General features: G+C 43.1%; 1 protein-coding gene across 3 annotated transcripts in view; it reads right to left on the reverse strand.

Moving 5' to 3' along the window:
• AKT3 (AKT serine/threonine kinase 3) overlaps positions 1-21,380 on the reverse strand; it is a 340,649-nt gene extending 319,269 nt beyond the window's left edge. Inside the window, exon 1 of one of the 3 annotated variants that reach the window (XM_060243709.1) lies at positions 20,884-21,380. The gene's annotated coding sequence lies outside the window, so the exon portion shown is untranslated. The remainder of the gene's footprint in view (positions 1-20,883) is intronic. The other 2 variants (XM_060243690.1, XM_060243700.1) reach the window with 2 other exon arrangements.
• Positions 21,381-22,535: the final 1,155 nt, after the last annotated feature.

Genomic DNA, 22,535 nt, shown 5'->3' on the forward strand with positions numbered 1-22,535 from the left:
TGCAGTCTGGGGGCCGAATCAGGCCCTTGGAGGGCTCCTATCAGGCCCCCAAGCAATTGGCTATCATCTGCTTCCTTCTCCCTCTCACTTGCTTCCTCCTGCAACATAGCTTGCTTTGCAAGGCTTGCTCCATCGCACAGGAGCTACAGAGCAAAGTCTCTGTTTTCTACATTGGCTGAGGCTCCTCCCTTGGAGAGGAAGGGAGGGAAGGGCAAAGCTTGTTTTTCCAGGCTCTCTCAATCACACAACAGAGCTATTGATCCAAGCCTATTAGCTGAGGCTCCTCCTCCTCCCAGTCCCCTGGGGAAGAAAGGAAAGGAAAGCTCCCTTTGCCCAGTTCTCTGGATTGCACTGGAGAGATACAAAGAAAGCACCATTAAGACCAAGTGCTAAGGTTTTAAACATGTTTCAAGTTTTTAAAAAAAAACACATTTAATTGTATTTGTTTGAGTTCTTTATAAAGTTTATATCTCTGCTAGCTAATCTTAAATAAGTACACACTTGGCTTGACATGGCCTGGCCCAACAAGGTTTCATTTGTCAGATCCAGCCCACATTACAAATGAGTTTAACACCCCTGCTCTAAGCACTATGATAGGTTTTGTTTTTGCTTATTTCTTTGTTTTCAGACTTTCTAAGCAATATTAAAAAGACTAGTATGGAGTACAGAAATCTGATAAGAGGCAGAGTCCTAAAGGAACTCTCTAGGAGACTAGCATTTATGAGAGACACAAATTACAGCATGAGACAAGAACCAGTAAGACCTCACATCTCCATGAGGCCATAAAGTTCCAGGTAACCGTCTTCTTTTTTAAAAAAAAATATATTCTCTGCTCTTATGACTACAGTCTTGAGCAACAGTAATTCAGCAATCAAAATACAGCAAAGGAAAACTACAGTAAAGGTGTGGTGCCCTCTAGTCACCTCCCAGCTCCCTGTAAGGTCAGTCTAGGAACTTACTCCCAGGACACTTATGTCTAATAACAGAGGGGAGGCCAAGCTCTTCCACCTTCCCCTAGGTTGCTGCAACCAGACTGGTTTAATAGGGCCCAATCCACCCTGGTTCTCCACCCAAGGGCTCAACTGTCTCCAGCAAACCAAAAGCTGTTATGGCTTTTACCTTCTCTAAAGTAGGGCCAATAGGCACTAGTACCTTGCAAGCCCCTGACACAAAGAAAGGTTTAAACAAAGTTTTATTTTAACAGTGCAGGTAATCCCCCAACACAATGCGATGAAAATAACAAAACTTAAAGCTAACTAGTACCTCAACCCTTAAGTTGATTGAAGGAAGATAAAACATTCCAGAGTCCCTCAGGGCCTCAGGCACTCCCTCCTGGGATGGTCCCGACACGTCCATCAGGGTTCCAAAGTATTCTGGCTGATCCTTAGGTCACTGCCACTCCTTGCCTCAGCAAGTAGACAAAGGCTTAAGACTAGGAGAAAAATTCCTTTTTCTAACCCACCAACCTCTAATTGGCCCTCAGGGAGCCTGCAGCTGATGGCTCCATCCTGTGGCTTATAGCAGAAGGGAAGGGATCCTGTGAAACTTGTCATGTTAAAACTTACCCCTGGCACTACAATGGGAACTAGGGATGGGAATAAACCGGGAAAATGGTGGTTTGTATTGGTTCATAGTACATTTGGCTGCCCAAACCACTCTGTGGTTCATTTGGTTAGGGAAGTGGTAGAACAGTCCCCTTGTGAGTAAGAGATGCCAAACCCACAGGAAGTCTTCAACAGGCTCTCCTCCATCTGCCTTCCAAGTCTGGCAAAGATTGGATTTGGGATGTCTGAGTTATAGCCCCCCAAAGCAGGTGGCCCCAAGAAGGCTCAGCTCTAGCTTCAAGTTCAGTCCCTGAGACCACAGCAAGGAACACCTTCCTAGCTGGAAAAGGTGTTTAAGAAATTGTCCCAGTATGTGAGGATAAAGGAGTCCCTCAAAGCCCCCCCTAAATCAACTACGCATCAATCAACAACTGAACAAACTCTTCTCTCTTCATGCTTCAAAGTGAAAGCAACTGGTCAGGGTGTGGTATTGTATATTATCTGCTCCCATAGCGCAGAATGGGAGCCCCATGGCTGGCTCCCAGAGCTGCCAATAAAGCTATGGCAACTGCTTTGGGTGTTTCTAGGGCTTTCCACAAGTCCACCCCCAGCGTTGCCTACGAATTGATTGAATCTGAGCCAAACTATCTGGAGAACAAACTACAAAAACAAAACAAATGAACCACGATGGAAAAAATGCAGTTTGTTTTTTGTTCAAGAATGACATGCCCAAACGAACCGGTTCAAAACACATCACAAATTGGCCCAGTTCCTAGTCAAACTATGGTTTGTTTCTTCATTTGTGCCTATTCCTAGTGGTAACAATAAATACATCTATAGCAGCTAAACACCAAATTATCTATATCTAACTATCTATTGGATTTGATTACGAAAGAAAAAAAGTAACTGCCAAGGTAGTAACATGGCTACTTCTGGCCAGAAGGGTCTGTAATTTACAGTAGGCTGAAAGACTAACGAGGTCCTTTAAGAAGGGGGAATTAAACATGGTTCTGTATCTGTGAAATTCTAGACAATCCAATAAGCAATGCAGCGAGGTGTCAAGATTCCCTGTATCACAGCTACAAAATCTATCAGCCTAATGGAATCCCCTCAACACGGGTAACACGTTCTGCTCTTGGAACTGAGTTAAGATGAGCCAATATAAAGGCCTGTTGATATTTAGGAACCACCAAATAATCGAAGTAAACTGGGCTGGATTTTGAATATACCAATACCAAGTAGAGAGAGAGAAGCAAACTCTATCGGCCTGAAATCTAGTATCAGACTAAAGCACAAAGACATCTCATAATCAAGTTTGTAACAGAAGTCAGACTAAGACTATCAATATCATTAGGGGAAATCCCCAAACAATCCAGGCGCGAAATTACCAATTTCTACCAGGTTGTTGTGAAGGCATCCACCTTCAATAGATAAAGCGCACATATTCCTGAGGAGACAAAGGTGCCAGCTAACTTTGGGCTCCAGATAACGTTGGGCCAAATCTTCTGTCTCAGTCTAACCAAACTTATAGGGTTTATGTGAAGGAAAAATGGAAGAAGACAGAACCAAGTAAGCCACTCTGAGCGCCTAGAAGAAGGGTAGAATAAAAAAGAAAGTTTCCTGAAAGATTTTTCGTATGAGTAGACCATTAACCTTTGCAGAGTGTTCCAAGAAACCATCATGTATTTGTGCAGTTGAACTACTGTAAAACAGATACACACACAATTTTAAATACTCTTTATCTGATTAATCGGACAGGTAACAGAAGAAATGCAAAATACTGCTTTTTGTTTGTCAGATATTCAAGAAAATGCTCAAAACAATCTTCAAATGGCACTACCATAGGTTCAGTTGCGTTTTTAAAAATCATGTCCTGCACTTCTGTCTTATATCTTTTAAGAGTTTAATGGTTTATAACACAGCACAATCACATCCAAGACTGCAAACGGGAGATGCTCTATACTATAGCAGTGGTACTCATTCACAGAAAGCTAGGGTGGCCAGAACGTCCCGCCCTCCCGGAAAAGTCCCGCCCCCGCCTCCTGAATCCCGCGTCCCGATTGGCCAAGCTCGGGACTCATTCAGAGTCCCGGATTGGCCAGTGCCCCTGTCTGTCATTTTTTCTCCATTTTTTAATGATGAAGCCAATTACAAGGCAGCCTGCCTCCCCCAGCCAATCACAGGGGCACCTGGAAGGCGAGGGGGGGCATGCCAGGCACCAGGGCTCTCACCAGATTGGGCCCTGCTGCCTGCCCTGGAGGCTCCGCCTCCAGGCTTCCCGCCCGATTGCAGTTAACCAGAGAAAGAAGAGAGGAGAGAGAAGAAGGTACGATAGGGAGGGGAGGGGGAGGGAAAACTGGGGTGTTTGGGGGAGGTGGGGAAGCCCCAGGACCATGTGCTTTTGCACCTCCTGTGGCAGCAACTCGTGAGTAGGGAGGCCAATCCCCCCTTCAGAGGCAACTAGCCAGGAATGGGGAGGAGGGGGAGCCCCAGGACCATGTGCTTTTGCACCTCCTGTGGCAGCAACTCGTGAGTAAGGAGGCCAATCTCCCCTTCAGAGGCAACTAGCCAGGAATGGGGAGGAGGGGAAGCCCCAGGACCATGTGCTTTTGCACCTCCTGTGGCAGCAACTCGTGAGTAGGGAGGCCAATCCCCCCTTCAGAGGCAACTAGCCAGGAACGGGGAGGAGGGGAAGCCCCAGGACCATGTGCTTTTGCACCTCCTGTGGCAGCAACTCGTGAGTAGGGAGGCCAATCCCCCCTTCAGAGGCAACTAGCCAGGAACCGGGAGGAGGGGAAGCCCCAGGACCATGTGCTTTTGCACCTCCTGTAGCAGCAACTCGTGAGTAGGGAGGCCAATCCCCCCTTCAGAGGCAACTAGCCAGGAACGGGGAGGAGGGGAAGCCCCAGGACCATGTGCTTTTGCACCTCCTGTGGCAGCAACTCGTGAGTAGGGAGGCCAATCCCCTCTTCAGAGCCGACTAGCCAGAAAGGGGGGGGGGGCAGAGAGAGGGAAACATCTTCATTTCCTATGAAAGGAAGACATTTTAAAAAGGTGTGCTGTCCCTTTAAATGTGATGGCCAGAACTCTCTTGGAGTTCAATTATGCTTGTCACACCCTTGTTCCTGGCTCCGCCCCAATGTCTCCTGGCTGGCTCCACCCCCAAAGTCCCCAGATATTTCTTGAATTGGACTTGGCAACCCTATTCTTAGGCCAGCTTGCTTTTTAAAATTGGGGTTTCCTCTCCCACTTTGCCGTGTAAAATTGTCTATCACAGGGTGCTTAGGCTGCTTGGTGTAAAGGTTGCTTATTGGCTCTATGGATGTTGTTATGGTGGTGGTGGTGTATATTTTTTTTAAAAAGAGAAATAATATCTGTCTCCTCTCCGACAAGAGGCTTGTTGTGGAAAAGACCAACCCCCTGTTGTCTTTTTTTCCCCTCCTTCTCTCTCTTCTTTCTTTCTTTCTTTTTTTTTGTTTGTAGGGTTCCCTGGAGGTCCCTTCCAACTCTGTGATTCTTTGATTCTAAGCAGGTGCTCTGCTACTGAGCCACAGACCCTTCCAGTCTGCTGTAGACTGACCTTTTGTCTAGCGAGATGGGTATTGTCTGCTCAAGCTAGCATTGGCTCTCCAGGGTTTCAAGTGGAGGTCTTCACATGACATGATCCTTTTAACTAGAGATGCCAGGGTTGAACCTGGGACCTTCTGCATGCCAAGCCAAAGCCGCTTTCTAGCTGCTTATACTGCTTTCTAGCTGTCTTATACTGACCTTTGGTCTATCAAGATGGGTATTATTCAGAGGTGGAATTCTAGTCGGAGCTCCTTTGCATATTAGGCCTCACCCCCTGATGTAGCCAATCCTCCAAGAGCTTACAAAAAAGAGGGTCTAGTTCCATAGAACTTACAGCAAAACCCAAAAAAGAGTTATAGTGTTTTAAAGGCAGTCTTTGTGTGTGTGTGTGTGTGTGTAATCCTTTTCTGTTTGCCATTGGAAGTTGTGGAAAGTACTTCTGAGCATCTTTTAATAGAGGCATGTGAGAGTCCTGAGATCTGGGGTGGCAGGGTGGCATTAGGAAATACTTCTTAGTTTTAGGAAAGGAGAATCTAGGTTGTTTTTGTAACAGTTATTTGAGGGTGGAAGATAAAGTGAGTAAAAGTTTTACACTGCCCACAAATAACGTTCCTGAAATGACCAATAATATTAGTACTGGGATCAATGACTAGGAGTTGTTGCATTCATAGGATGTAATAGAATGCGGGCAGAATGAATTACTACAGAAACTCTGAATGTGCCAGTATTCTCTTAAATATTATGATCAAGTTTCACTGTCTTGATTCTGCACTTGCCCCGTGCATGCATAGAGACCATGTGATCACATTTAAAGGATTGTGCATTATTATTATAGCGAATAATAATCCTACAGTGGAAATCTGTTGCTCATTCTAACCAGTGTATGTGCTGCAGTATCTTAATTCTTGCTCCCAGAGTTGTGGTTAACCAAGAGAAGACTGTGCAACTTTATTCAGTTTTCTTTCTTTTTTGACAGAGCAAGCAAAGCCCTTCTTTGCATCAGATTGCATGTCAGCAGCATTTTTGAAATTATTAACTTAAAGGGTCTATGGTGTGATTCCAAGAATAGTTAAGCAAGCACGTTGTGAGAAAATACAGTTAGTTTATGGCATAGTTGACAATGTGTCTATTTTTAAATAGAAGAATAAACTTTTAACTAAATTGAAGTGGTCTGAGTATCAAAATCTTCTAAATTTTGTTTCTTAAAATGAGGCTTCAGGTTATGAGCTCTTCTGCCAGTAGGTAGAAATGTCTTTTTAGGTTTTGGCTAAGCAGGATTGGCATTTGGAAGACCACCAAGGACAACTGTGCAGAGAAAGGTAATAGCAAACCACCTCTGCTTCTCACTTGCCTTGAAAGCTCTTGCTGGTTTCGCCATAAGTCATCTGCAACTTGACTGCACTTTACACACATGCACACATGCACACACACAGTTGAACAAACATTCTGCTGGGATATGGGACCTTTAAGGAATTCTTTATATCCCCTTTTGACACTGGGTGTACTGTTTTCCACTTTGGGAGAAGAAAAATGAAACTGGCATATGACTCATCCGTTGGAAGGGAAGGTGGCATGGTATAGCTAGATCTTGTCAGTCTTAGTTAAGTCTTTGGATGGGAGACTTCCAGGAAGGCTGCTGAGGAAGACAATGGCAAACCACCTCTGCTTTTCACTTTCCTTGAAAGTCCCTTGCCGGGGTTGCCATCAGTTGATGGCACAGTACACACACACAGCTTATCCATTACACTGCATCTGGTGATCTTTGCGGACTCCGCTTCCTTCAGCTTGCGTGTTTGGAAGGTCTCTGGGGCGGGGACCTGGCAGAAGTCCAGCAGCTGGAAGCGGATGGGAGCACCCCTAAACGGTGTTCCACCCCTGCTCCCCGAAATGCGAATCTGGGAGCATCCTATGGATTGCAAAGCAGTTCTCTCTGCTGGGAGGGAGGGCTGCTTTTGCTCTTTCCCCAGGATCAGAGGAGCGCCTGTGGGGGGAGCGCGGCAGGGAGGAAAGCCGGACGAGAGTCGAGATTGGCCAGCCACTGGCCGTGAAAGCAGCCTGAGGGGATAGGGTTGCCAATCCCCAGGTTGGGGGCAAGGGATCCCCCAGTTTGGAGGCCCTCTCCCCACTTCAGGGTCATCAGAAAGCAGAGGGGAAGAGGGAAATGTCTGCTGGGCTCTCCATGATTCCCTATGGAGACTGATTCCCATAGGGTGTAATGGAGAATTGATATAGGGTATAATGGAGAATTCTCGGGTGTCTGGGGCTCTGGGGGGCTGTTTTTTGAGATAGAGGCACCACATTTTCAGCATACCATCTGGTGTTTCTCCTCAAAACACCCTTCAAGTTTCAAAAAGATTGGACCAGGGGGTCTTATTCTATGAGCCTCCAATGAAGGTGCTCCTAGCCGTTATTACCAATGGAAAGGAAAGGTCCCCTGTGCAAGCACCAGTCGTTTTTGACCCTGGGGTGACGCTGCTTTCACATTTTCACGGCAGACCTTTTTAGGTGGTGGTTTGTCATTGCCTTCCCCGGTCATCTACACTTTCCCGCCAGCAAGCTGGGTACTCATTTTACTTCCTGTTTCCGGCAGTGACATTTGGGGGAAATGATGTCACAGGAAGTGATGTCACTTCCTGCTTCCGGCGGTGCACGCTTCTCGCGCGCGCACACACATTCATTCCCCCCTCAAGGTGTCCCTGGCTGGCCTGCAGATATTATGGCCACCCTACGAGAAAGCCATATTCGCAATTACCATCAACCAAAAAATCCATGTGATTAACCCACAGATTATCATCCTTTCTTGCTGGTCTATGTGGGAACACTTCTGCCCGGCACAGCTGGGAACATATTAAGAGACTATGTAGCTCTGGGTCAGAAAGTGAAGGTGTTTTCATCAGTTCTTCTTGTCGAAGGCCATGGATTAGGACTGTAAACAAATGACTGATTGCATAGATTATGTCTTCAGGAAAGGTTTGGATTTGTGGACCATGGCTTACACTTTAAAGATAGAGCTCTTCTTTAAGGAGATGGTTTGCATGTCATGAAGGTAGGAAAAAAGGTGCTTGGCAAGAACTTTGCTAATCTATTAGAGGATTTTAAAATAAATTGTATGGGAAGCAAGACTAATTCAAAGCCTAGTATGATGCCAATAACTCAAGATAAGAATGCTAACATTTTGCAGGGAGTAGAACAGATGATAGGTAACATTACTAGGTACATAAGGAAACAAAACCTCAGGGTGCATAAAACATGGATTCCAATGTTTCTATACTAATGGGCAGAGTATGGGGAACAAACAGGAGGAAGTGTAAGTCCTAATACAGGAAGGAGACTATGACATAATAGGTCTTACTGAAACTTGGTGGGATGAAACTCACAATTGGAATATTTAGAAGAACATAAGAGAAGCCATACTGGATCAAGCCAATGGCCCATCCAGTCCAAGACTCTGTGTCACACAGTGGCCAAAAAAAAAATTACACACACACACACACACACACTGTGGCTAATAGCCACTGATGGACCTCTGCTCCATATTTTTATCTAACCCCCTCTTGAAGGTGGCTATGCTTGTAGCCGACACCACCTCTTGTGGCAGTGAATTCCACATGTTAATCACCCTTTGGTTGAAGAAGTACTTCCTTTTAACCGTTTTAACCTGACTGCTCAGCAATTTCATTGAATGCCCATGAGTTCTTGTATTGTGAGAAAGGGAGAAAAGTACTTCTTTTTCTACTTTCTCCATCCCATGCATTATCTTGTAAACGTCTATCGTGTCACTCCGCAGTCGACGTTTCTCCAAGCTAAAGAGCCCCAAGCGTTTTACCTTCCTTCATAGGGAAAGTGTTCCAACCCTTTAAACATTCTAGTTGCCCTTTTCGGCACTTTTTCCAATGCTATAATATCCTTTTTGAGGTGCGGTGACCAGAATTGCACACAGTATTCCAAATGAGACCGCACCATCGATTTATACAGGAGAATTAGGATACTGGCTGATTTGTTTTCAATTCCCTTCCTAATAATTCCCAGCATGCCATTGGCCCTTTTTATTGCAATCGCACACTGTCTTGACATTTTCAGTGAGTTCTCTACCACCACCCCAAGATCTCTCTCTTGGTCAGTCTCTGCCAGTTCACACCCCATCAACTTGTATTTGTAGCTGGGATTCTTGGCCCTAATGTGCATTACTTTGCACTTGGCCACACTGAACCTCATCTGCCAAGTTGACGCCCACTCATCCAGCCTCAACAGATCCCTTTGGAGTGCCTCACAATCCTCTCTGGTTCTCACCACCCTGAACAATTTAGTGTCATCTGGAACTTGGCCACTTCACTGCTCACTCCCAACTCCAAATCATTTATGAACAAGTTAAAGAGCATGGTACCCAGTACTGAGCCCTGCGGCACCCCTCTGCTTACCGTCCTCCACTGCGAAGACTGCCCATTTATACTCACTCTTTGCTTCCTATTATTAGCCAGTTTTTGATCCACAAGAGGACCTGTCCTTTTACTCCATGACTCTTGAGCTTTCTAAGGAGCCTTTGATAAGGAACTTTATCAAAAGCTTTCTGGAAGTCAAGGTAAACAACCTCTATCGGGTCCCCTTTGTCCACATGTTTGTTCACCCTCTCAAAGAAATGTAACAGGTTAGTGAGGCAAGATCTTCCCTTACAGAACCCATGCTGAGTCTTCCTCAATAACCCATGTTCATCAATGTGCCTACTCATTCTGTCATTGATAATGGTTTCTACCAACCTTCCCAGTATTGACTGGCCTGTAATTTCCCGGATCTCCTCTGGAACCCTTTTTAAAGATGGGGGTGACATTTGCTACCTTCCAGTCCTCAGGAACGGAGGCAGTTTTCAATGAAAGATTACATATTTTTGTCAGAAGATCCACAAGTTCAACTTTTAGTTCTTTCAGAACTCTTGGATGTATGCCATCCAGACCTGGTGATTTATTAGTTTTTAATTTGTCAATCAGTTGTAGGACCTCCTCTCTTGTCACCTCAATTTGACTCAGGTCTTTCAACACCCCTTCCAAAATTACTGGTTCTGGAGCGGGCAAACACTTCTCGTCTTCCACAGTGAAGATGGAGGCAAAAAATGCATTCAGCTTCTCAGCCATTTCCCTATCCTCCTTCAGTAATACTTTTACCCCTTGGTCATCCAAGGGCCCCACTGCCTCCCTGGCTGGTTTCCTGCTTCTAATATATTTGAAGAAATTTTTATTGTTGGTCTTTATGTTTTTTGCAATATGCTCCTCATAGTCCCTTTTTGCCTGCCTGATCACAGTCTTGCATTTGATTTGCCACAGCCTGTGCTCCCTTTTATTCAGGGGCACAACTTATTTAAAAAAGATAAATAAGGAAGTGCAGAGGCATAGCATCATATCTGAAGGAGGTATATACTTGTGGGGAAATACATGAATTTAACCATGGCAGTCCAGTTGAGAGTCCATGGGTAAAAAATAGAGTAAGAAATAACAGTGATGTGGGGGTCTGCTGTAGACCACCAAGACAGGCAGAGGGCTTAGATGAGGTACTCCTACAACAGATTGTAAAGTTCTCAAAAAGAAGGGACACAGCGGCCATAGGAGATTTCAATTACCCAGATATCTGTTGGAAGTCCCAACTCTGCTAAAAACAAAAGGTCAAATAAATTCCTGACTTGTCTTGCTGACAACATCCTTTTCCAGAAAGTGGAAAAGAAAACAAGGGGATCTGCTATCTTGGACTTGATTCTCACCAACAGGAAAGAACTGGTTGTTGAGGCGGAAGTTTAATTTAATTTTTTTATTTATATCCTGCCCTATCCCACAAGCGGGCTCAGGGCAGCTTACAACAGTAAAAACAAGAGTTAATATCATGGATAAAAACAAACATTACAAAAACAGGACAAAAAGGCCCTGGCCCTTGTTGAAGCTAGCCGGGCATCCTTAGGACCACGGACTATGAGAACATGTTGAGTAGTAGACCTCAGAACCTGGGGGGGGGGGGTTCATATGGGGAGAGGGGGTTCATATGGGGAGAGGGGGTCCCAAAGATATGGGGTTGGGGGCACCGTGGGTAGTAGTGGCCATGTGATTTTGGAATACAGCCTTGGGGAAGGGAAAAGCTGCACATGGTCAGACATATAGTTTGGACTTCAGGAAAGCAAAGTTTAACAAACTTAGGGGTATGCCGGGTAAAATCCTATGGTAAGAAATACATAAGGAGAAGGGAGTTAAAGAGGGCTGGGAGTTTCTTAAAAGCAAAATACTGAAGGCACAATCATAAATGATTCCTATGAGAAGGAAAAATGGGAGAAGCCTAAAGAAGCCAAGGTGGCTCCATAAACAGCTCTCTAAAGACTCATTTAGGAAATGGAAGGAGGGTCTTATAACCAAGAATGATTATAAACAAGAATGATTATAAACAAATAACCAGTGCCTGTAGAGAAAGAGTTAGAAAAACTAAAGTTCAGTAGGAGCTTAGGCTAGCAAAAGATGCTAAAGGCAACAAAAAAGGGTTCGTTTCTTAAGTACAAAGTAAGAAAAAGAGCAAGGATATGATAGGCCCATTGCAGGGACAGAAAAATGAAATTGTAAGAGGTGATGAATAGGGATGTGCATTTGGTTCGGCCGAACCAAATCAACTGCCAAATCACCCGATTCAGCTGTATACGGAATCGCATACAGCCGAATCCAATTGGGGCCCATTATAGATATTCGGAAGTATATGGAAATCCATGGAAAAGGCAGGAAAGGGGCTTCGGCAGCATCAGGGGAGCTGCTTGCCTCCTTTCCCGCCTTCGGTCTTCTCTTCTGAGGGAAATGGTACTCAACATGGCAAAAACAGAACATATTATGAGGGAAGAGAATTGAAGCCTAGGATCAGCACAGGGGTGGTACATAATACCTAGATTCTTTAAATGAAACAAAGTCCTCAGGGCCAGATGAACTGCATCCAAGGGTACTAAAAGAACTTGTAGATGTAATTTCCAAGCCTCTGGTCATTATTTTGGGGGATTCTTGGAGAACAGGAGAGGTGTCAAAAACTGGAGGTGGGCCAATGTTGTCCCCATCTTCAAGAAGGGGAAAAAGGAAGAACCAGGTAACTACTGACCTGACAGCTTGACGTCTATATCTGGAAAAGTTTTAGATCAAATCATCAGTCAGTCCTTCAACATTTAGATGAGATGGCTATGATTACTAAGAGCCAGGATGGGTTTCTCAAGAACAAGTCATGTCAGACTAACCGGTTCTCCTTTTTTGAGAAAGTTACTACCTTGCTGGATAAGGAGAATGCTGTAGACATAGTTTATCTGGATTTCAATGAGGCTTTTGATAAGGTTCCACATACTGTCCTTGCTGACAAGTTGGTAAAATGTGGTTTGGATCCTTGTTACTGTTAGGTGGATCTGTAATTGGTTGACAGATCACACCCAAAGAGTGCCTGTGAATGGTTCCTCATCCTCTTGGAGAGGGATGACAAGCCGAGTGCTTCAAGGAGCTGTCCTGGGATCTGTTTTGTTCAACATCTTCAAAAATTATTTGGATGAACGAATAGAAGCAATGCTAATCAAATTTGCAGATGATACTAGATTGGGAGGGGTTGCAAATACAGTAGCAGACAGAGATGGAATACAGGGTGATCTTGACAGGCTGAAAAATTGAATTTTAATGGGGATGAATATAAAATTCTGCATTTTAGGTAGGAAAAATCAAATGCATAATTATAGGATGGGGAGACTTATCTTGGCAGTAGTATATATGAAAAAGATCTAGGGGTCTTAGTGGACTGTACAATGAACATGAGTCAGCAGTGTGATGCAGTGGCTAAAAAGGCCAATGCAATTTTGGGCTGTAGCAACAGAAATATAGTGTCCAGATCACGTGAAATGGAGGTATCACTTTACTCTGTTCTGGTTGGACCTCACCTAGAGTATTGTATTTACAATTTAAGGATATAGACAAGCTGGAACATGTCCAGAGGAGGGCAACAAAGATGGTGAGGGCTCTGGAAACCAAGTCCTACAATGCAAGGCTGAAGGAGTTGGACATGTTTAGCCTGGAGAGGAGATGACTGAGAGGTGATGTGATCACCATCTTCAAGTATTTGAAGGGTTGTCATATAGAAGATAGTGCAGAATTGTTTTCTGTTCCCCAAAAGGTTGCATCAGATCCAATGGGTTGAAATTAACTCAAAAGGGTTTCCGGCTAAACATAAGGAAGAACTTCCTGACAGTTAGAGCTGTTCCTCAGTGGAACATGCTTCCTTGGGAGTTTTTAAACAGATGCTACATGGCTACCTGACAGAAACGCTGATTCTGCAAATTAGGCAGATCAGGAGGGCAGGAAGGGTTGCATCAGTGTTTAGTTCCTGAGGCCCTTTTCTTACATGCCCAGGTACATGCTGATAGACACTTTGGGGTCAGTCAGCAATTTTTCTCCAGGCTAGTTTGGCGAGGGATCCTGGAGGTTTTTGCCATCTTCTGGACATGGAGCAGGGGTCACTGGAGATGTCCATGGGGGGGGGAGTATTTGTGAAGTTCCTGCATTGTGCAGGGAGTCGGACTAGATAACCCTGGAGGTCCCTTCCAACTCTTTGATTCTATGACTCCTGTTATGTCCTGTATGCTACTTCTCTGAACACACATACAATAATACCAGACATAGCTATTTGATATTTAATTTATAACTATAACTTAATTACCATGTTACTTCTGAGCATGTAAAGGTTGTGCCTCATTACAACCTCTGAACTTTTGCCAATGAGTCCCAAGAGTTAAATTGCTAAGGCACACAGAGGTGACCAAGCTGCATGTTGAGAAAGGGGAGGCCTTCCTCTGATGTTGCCTCCGGACACTGGAATTCAGAGGTTGACCTGCTGCTGATCAATAAACCATGACTGAAGAAAACAATGTTTAAATGTTGATCTTCATAAATCAGTGTGAGTAAAATAAAGGCATAAAATTTTACAGAGCATTAAATGGAATCAAACGTGGAAGAAACAATTTGGGGGGGGGGGATAGGGATTTCATGGCTCTGGAAAGGACTTTCAGCTTCACCAGGCTTTTATTTGGCTTTTTAGTTAGAGTTTGGCTTACAGAAGAATGCTTATTCTGAAGGTACAAGTAAGTATCCTGTTAAGGGTGCAATATTCTGAGCTGATGTGTGTAGGTTCTGGAGTGAGGTGCTCTGTGAGAGAAAAGAACAGCCTTGAACCTGCTGAGATACCTGTCCAGAGAAAGAAGAGTCAAATCTCTCCTCAGGGGTTATTTACTGTATTTGACAGCCAGCATTACTTTATATATCAACACATCATATTTGCTTTATTAAATACTTTATTTTCTGTTAATTAAACCTTTGTCATTCATTTACATCTGTGTCAGGTCTGTCAAGTCAAAAATCTAAGAAGCACAAGTCTCTACCTCACATGTAAGTACAGCCTTAGTCTAGCAAGTTTCCAAATAACAGACCTTTAAAAACAAGACCACTGCAGATTTATACCCAGCCCTTCTTTCTGAATCAGAGTCTCAGAGCGACTTACAATCTCTTTTATCTTCTTCCCACACAACAGACACCCTGTGAGGTGGGTGGGGCTGAGAGAGCTATCCCAGAAGCTGCCCTTTCAAGGACAACTCTTGCAAGAGCTATGACTGACCCAAGGCCATTCCAACAGCTGCTAGTGGAAGAGTGGGGAATCAAATCCGGTGCTCCTAAATAACCACTACACCAAAATGGCTCTCACCTTTAGGGAGTGCGCATAACTTATACACTACCAGTCTTTAAAGCTTCTATACCCCTTTTTATTTGATTGTGGGGTATAAGGAATCTCCAGAAGGGGGAAAGTGGGGATTGATATTCTTCAGGCCAGAAGATGGTTGCCTCAGAGCTTTCCTCCCCCCTCACCCCACAGGTACCACAGACCCCTTATTTCTATCCCTGGCATGAGGCCCATAGTTCAGGGAGGCTCAAGGCTTACCTGTTCTCCTATCCCTGCAGTGGCAGCTGTTTCAAAGTGGGACACAAGAAGTAGGGGAGGAAATCTAGACAAATTCCCCTCACTACAGTCCCAGGATGCATAATGTTTTGCTCACATGCATTCCATAATCCCAACACAGTCCCTCTGAGGCTATAAAGGAGCCCTCATCTCTCTTTTGCCAACAGAAAAAGCTGGTAGTGTTCAGCCTTCTCTTTTGCCAGCTCAGCTTTTGAGATTAACATTACATGATTTGGTATCTCTCAATGTTTTGCACTCATTCTATTGTGATTAATTTTAATAGGACAGTTTATGTTTATTCATTGAAAGACTGCAACAGTATCTTGTCTAGTCAGTGGAAAGACCAATGCCTATATATTATTAACAGTAAAGCTAGATACTTTCCTAAAGCATCTACTTCTTTCAGAATCAGGGCACATGAGTAACTTTATATATGTGGATAACAAACACAATAACAACTCTTATACAAATTCTTATACCGCTGGTGAAAGTGAGAGTCAATCTCCCACTTCAGGAACACCTCAGACTTGTTCAAGAAAGAAAAAAGCTTTCTGGATAAGAGGGCAGTTCTTTCTCTACAGTGGACCCTTGAGAATGGCATGACTGATGCCTGTCAAAATACACCTATAATAATCATCAAGATATAGTTACTCCCCAGATCATCATGCTTTATGGGACTATGTTTGTATGAACAAATGAGAGCAGTATTAATTATGTGGATTCTTTTGAGGAGTGTATATACTGCAACATTTACATGTTCTTTATATTCGGAAATCAATCTACACACATTTTCTCATAAAGAGAATCTTGTTAATTTATGCAAATCCTTCTATGCTTCCTCCCACCCCTGTCTTGGACTAAAGAATTCTGGAATGATGAGAAATAACCCTATTCTGAAACATTAGCATAACAGGTTCAAGCATTATTATTAGTATTATTACTTTAGAATTATTATTATTATTATTAGCCTTATCCCAACCTGTGCCAAGCTCTGCACAATGTACCAAAGAAGGATAAAGGGCACAGGTTTCATTTTAAAGAAAACCTCATACCTCACTTTGACTACAAAACAAGAATTGAAAGATGTTAGGTTGGAGGTTGCATTCAACATAAATTACTATTCTAGAGAACACAGGTTCTGCCTCTAGTGAATGCAAACTGACCTAAACATGGTACCTAAAAGGAAAGAGCTTTAAGAAATCCCCATGTTTCATATTTACAAGTCTCCTTCCTTTCTGTTAGTGGTAGAGGAACCAAATTATGAGAGGAAGCTATTGCTCCATCCATATTTTTCTAGTATAGATTAATAAACCCCTACATTGTGTTGTCATTCATCCTTTAAATCAAGCGGCACAATATTTTAGCATTTCACTTACTACTGTATGCCTTATCTTAATATATACATATAATCATAAATATTCAAAGTAAAAGAGATCCACAAGAGAGAGTAAGTGACAGACACAAGTGCAAAGGTAGGGCTTCCAAGTACACAGCATGCTTCTGCAATAAATAATTAAGTAGAAGTTATTTTAAAAATTACAAACTACCACAATAAAAAAAATTACTTGAATGCTAAGCAATGTTTTGATGCTGAAAACAAATATATGGGAATGGCTCGCAGAGAGAAAGACAGTAGAACAAACCAGAGTTAAGTAGCACTTTCAGAGTATGAACTTTTGAGGCAAAGCTCCCTTCATCAGATATCTCCCTCTGCCAAGGAAGCATGTTGAGGATTAGTGCTTTTTTTAAAAAAGAAAAGAAAAAGCCCAGCAGGAGTTCATTTGCATATTAGGTCACACTACCTGGTCTGAGAGCAAGTGGCTGCCACATGGTGGGTGGGGCCAGCTGGAGCCCTGGCCAGCCCAGGCAGAGCTTTGCTCCTGTGGGCTCCAGCAGGAAAAAAGCTCTGTTTAGGATCTAGCACTGCCCTGATCAGTAGCATTAGGGTGTATCATCAGTTATTTAGTATTTGTCTATGGTATAAGAAGTTGCAATGCTAGGGTGAATTATGAACTGATACAAGAAAGAAAACAGCAGTTGAGGCTACACAATTAAGTATTTAAAAGTACTTTTCTGATCTCCAGTTTGTTTTTTTATCAATGTTCTATTTTAGTCTAATTATTTTCCTTCATTACATAGTATTTTACTCAGTACTGATATTAAATTGCATCTATGTCTGTTAAAAAGGTAACATTCTTACCAATGAAATTCTGTCATATTTATTTTTAAAAAATTCAAGATTTTCACCCATGTTTCAAACTCAGTTAACTAATATAAAAGTCCTTACATGTTTCCCTTTGATATGAAAAACCACTTGTTAACACAAAATAGCTTAAATAGTACATGATACTAATTAAGTAGCTATCTTCACACTTACTGTGGCTATTTAGAACACACAAGCATTTTAATGCAGCCAATCACATGCATGTTTGCAAACACCAATTAAATGTGTACAGGATTTCAGCATCTGTACCAAAGGATTTATTTTGTACAGAAGAATAAACTATTTAATTATAAATAAATCAAGTAGGTTCTGAAACGTTAAAATAAATGTACTTCTACTCAGAGGGCTTATTCAGTGATCATTAGAGGACTACCAACTTCTGTTATTGAAAACTGCTGCACAGAAAAGTGGGACCAACACCCTTACCCTGCAAGCATGGTGGTGAAAGTACAGGGACAGCTATCTCAGCACTGTACAGGCACATGACTGCTGAGTGGATGGCAGTGCCCATCACTGCTGACATCATGGCTTATGCTGGACATTGCTCTTAACTCATCAGCCTAAATCCTATACAGTAGCAGCCTCTATGCCTCCAGTAAAAGCACCCTCCAGTAAAAGACTCAGGATCCTGTGTCACACATATCAACAAGCAGAAGAAGAAGCTGGTAGTCTTCCAAGCAAACCATTGTACAACCCACTGTTCTTTCCATGAAGACTAAATATAATTCCATGAAAATAATATATTTTAAACACAACAGGACATATTCTAAAGACGCATGTTTAGAATCAAGCTATTCACTGTCCTAAACAGTAACATTAGGGTATATGATCACTTATTTAGTCTTTGCTACAAGTGGTTGCAAATGCCAGATGAATTACAGATTGATCTTATACAAATTTGTTCCCAAGTATACACACACACACTTGAACAATTATATATTATGATGACACAAAAGAAATGTCTATGTTTTAGAAATACCAGTAAACCTTTGGGTTTTAATATGCATCATTACACAAAAATGGTCACATTTTAAAAACATAATTATTGTACATAAAAGACACAAAAACCCAAAAACTTCCAAGACATGCCAGTAGTTATTATCAAATTTAAAATATTTTAATGTATTATCATACTTCCAATATTGTTGATTGGGTTTTTGAAATACAGTCTCTACTCAATTGTTCCACTAGTTTTTTTCACAGATAGGATATATGAAGGATCTTAGTACATAGTGGATTAATAGAGAAGCGAATCTTCCTGTGTTCCACTTAAACTGTAGTATGTGTCCCTAGGATAGCACTTTCACAGTTCATTCCTAACCATATCTACTCAAAAACAAATCCTACTCATTCCAATGAAATAAGTCTACATGTATACAATTGTAAGCTAAAAACATAGGCTACTGTGTTTACTGGAAACAAAAAACATAGGATTAATCTGTGTATCTGTTTCATCGTTAGCATCAAAAAGAGAAAAAAAAATCTAGGTCACTTCAAATGATCTAGGTAACCTGTGAATGCATAGGTAATCTGTGAATGCATTTGTGCTCATACATATACACAGAACTTCTGACACATTTTTGTGCACTCTTCCTCTCAACTTCCATGTTTTGCCTTATCCAATCAAAGCACACATACATTATAATTAGCAGACCAATCCAATTAAAGATATTGAGGTCAACTTAAAGCTCACCAAAGAAAAACAAACAGAACTACAAACAGAATCTCTTTAATGACCACCCTTAAACAATCAAAAACAAACAATTTTCTTTGGCAAGCCCTTTTTATTTTCCCATCAATGACTCTAAAACGTATTATGCAAATTATCTTTCCATAGGAATATGCTTGCTAAATTACAGATTATTTTATATGAGTACAGTATTCACATTGATATTATTCCCTTTACATTTCATTTTTTTTTCTATTCCAACTAGGGTTGCAAAGGCACAAAACCAAATTACCACAGTTTCACAAATGTACTCACAGAAAAAAATATCTTTAAACTCAGGGAAGAATGTAAAAAAAAAATTCATTTCTAAAACAAATACTGGTAAATTCAATTTTCAGGTTTAGCATTCTTTGAACCTACCCTGTGTATCCAATGATACAAATTTAATCTTAGCAAAGCTTAAGAACATTCTTAAGAAATTCTTCTTCAGAAAGATTGCAGTTCATGATTTAAGGTTCTTATTTGAAAAAAGGGCTCATTTATTTAAAAGAACATATTTGAACAGAGAGATAAGCACCAAAGAATCTCTCATAGACTTTTATGAATCCTCATTTGCCTGCAACAGGATAGACCATTCAGCATAGATTTATAAGCAATTACATATAATTTTTAATTAGAAGGAAAACTGTTTGAATAGTATGATAAAGTAGATTTAAGTGCTCCCTATCTACATACTCCTGGTACCTCATTGTGGATCTTAATGTTTATCTTAATATATTATGACTACAAAATACAACTCACATACTATTACATAAAACTCACATACTATTGGCTGCAGCCCTTTTATACACCTGTATCAGGTTATTTGATAGTCTATTTAAATTACAGTCAGTATGAAGGCAGAAGGGAGGCACAGCGTCTTACTTTGAGACTGAGATATATATCTCAAATGTATGTGTGTGTGTACATAGACACACACTTCTGTATGTACAAGGGAGCCACCATAATGGCTGTTCCAACAAGAACGATGCGCAAGAGGCTGGTTTGTTTACTTGCAGCCACAGCTGCCAGCAGCAACATCACTTGAGCAGTGCACTGCTATCCTTCCCCATTTCTATTATTAGCACACAGACACCATTTAAGCTGATAAAACATTTACTACTTACTAATTAATGTCATTTACCTGCAATCCATGACAAGCCTTTTAGAGAAGGGGGGAAAGAAGGGAGAGGAAGAGATGATCCAAAAGGTGGGAAGAGAGGCTGGATATTGAAATATGTGGAGAAAGACCAGGCACCTGTGCAACCATTTAACTACTTATAATCTCCAACACATCATCAGAAGTTTTTTTAAAAAGCGATATTCCTTACATGTAACTGTGTTTGCGTCTACGTATGTTTATGTGTGCACCCGCTGATGTTGTGCCTCGTGCCCCGAACGTTACATAACATCTCTCTTTATAGAAGCTCGTCTGGCCCACCAAACACGAGACAGAGGTGAACCATTATCTTTTCAAGCCTCTGCTGCTGTATGCGCTGACTGAAGAGCAGGAGCTGAGAACCCGATGCAGCCACCACCTCCCACTCCGCCCTGTCAGTGCAAGGCATTGACGGAATCACTAGGCCAGAAACATCCCTGGAAGAGGGGCGAATGCCAGGGACTGAGGGGAGGAGGGGGCGTTGTGGCTGTCGCCTGCGTGCGCAGCCGCAGGTACCGTCTGAGGAAAGAAGGCATCCCCACCCTCTCCTCTCGACTCCCTCCTCCCGCCCTCACCTCACGTGCCCTAAGAGAAGCCAGCGCCCAGCCAGCATCCCCCGCCGCCCACCCTTCCTTCCACGCGCGCTCCCACCTCGCCTCTCCCTGCTTTTACTCTCCTCTTGCGCGCGCTTTACCTGCTGCAAAGGCGAGGGCGCTGGATGCTGGCCGTTGGTGCGGAACTGGCGGGAAGGCTCCGGCTCCTGACAAGCCCCCCCCCCCGCCCCTCGTCCTCCCCCCCACCCCGCCGGGTTCGGTCCTTCGCAGCCTCTGTTTGCTTCAGCTTGAACAAGAAGGTTCCGGCCCAGGATAGCAGCGCTTTGAGAAGACGCAGCAGGGGCGGCGGCTACATGGATGGAGGCTCTCCGCTATTCTGAGTAGCGGCCGCCCCAGCAGCTCGGCCGAGGCATCCGCGAAGTCAGGGCGGCGGCTCCTCCCGGCTCAACTCAGCCGGAGCTGCGCGGGGCCCAATGCTGGGCTCGGCTCCTGCCGCCGCCTCCGCCAGGCTCGTTATTGACTTTCAGGAAAACTCCCGACGTCACTGGCTCCCCCCCGAGTGTCTCCCCCTCCGAGGCGGCGGCGGCGGCAGCAGCAGCAGCATCGGCATCCCCCAGTTCTCGCGAGAAGCGCCAATGTGCGGCGCGGGGGGCTGCCAGACAGAGCAGGGAGGGGAAAGGCGGGGGAGCCAGACAGAGCGAGTGCGCGAAGGAAGGGCGGGAGACGGAGGTGAGGCAAGGGAGCCGGAGCCAGCGAGGCTGACCAACCGGCAGGCGCCTGTAGGGGAGCTAAGGTGAAAGGGGAGGGGCAGGGGGAAGCGGAGGGGAAACGAGGACGGGTGGGAGGGAGCGAGGCAGAAAAGGGGAGGGCTGAGGTGAAAGTTGGGGCAGGATACGATGGAAAGGTAATTGTTGAGAAGGTAGTAGAGAGAGGAATGATCGGAGTCTCAGCCGCCATGGCAAGGGGTTTATAAAAAGGCTGCAGCGCAGTCTTCGATCCAGCCAAGTATTAACTTTTCTTTTTTGCCCCTTCCAAAAAGGGGGGGGGGGGGTAGCTTTAGTTCCTAGCGGCAGTGATTTTCTTAGCTTTATATTGGTGTCATTGTGACCCTGATAAGTACGTGGCAGCAATCGTACTACTGTGTCTAATAGTAAAGCCAAATGAAACCCCCTTCAGAGATTATTGCTCCTGGCTCTTTCATGGATACTCACATATAGACATAAGAATATGTACACCACATGTTCCTTGTTTTGTTTCTTTTGATTCCACTCTTTTCATTAAAACGACTCATAGTGACTTCCACTTCATTCAAGAAAAAACACAATTCCACAGTATGAATATTAGCCACAATCCATCTTTCTACAAATTTCTCACCACTGACTAGAACCAACTGTCAAATGTATCAGAATAAATGCTTTCAGCAGCCATCTAAACCCATAAACCAAGGGTTTAAATTGAATTGCTTGAACTTAATGAAGCACTGAAAGGTGAGGTGAGGCAAAATGACAGGAGAATGTTTAGACTGCCAGAAGAAATTCAAGGTTGCTATATGGTTCATATAACATGCTCCCATATAAATAATTCCCTATAAACTACTATTGCATTGGTTCCATCAAATCTTTTAAACATATTTATTTCAAATATTAGTAGTAATGGATTAATTATTAATATGGGCTCCTATTGTTTGGATCTTCCTTTTGTTTTAAAAGTTAATTTAACTTAATGAAGTAAGGTCTGGTTCAGCTGACATGTTTTGCATTCTATTGTTCTGCGAGAACTTTGTTGAACAAAT

This window comes from Heteronotia binoei, chromosome 1 (assembly GCF_032191835.1).
Source record: "Heteronotia binoei isolate CCM8104 ecotype False Entrance Well chromosome 1, APGP_CSIRO_Hbin_v1, whole genome shotgun sequence".
In the NCBI taxonomy this organism is placed as follows: Eukaryota; Metazoa; Chordata; class Lepidosauria; order Squamata; family Gekkonidae; genus Heteronotia; species Heteronotia binoei.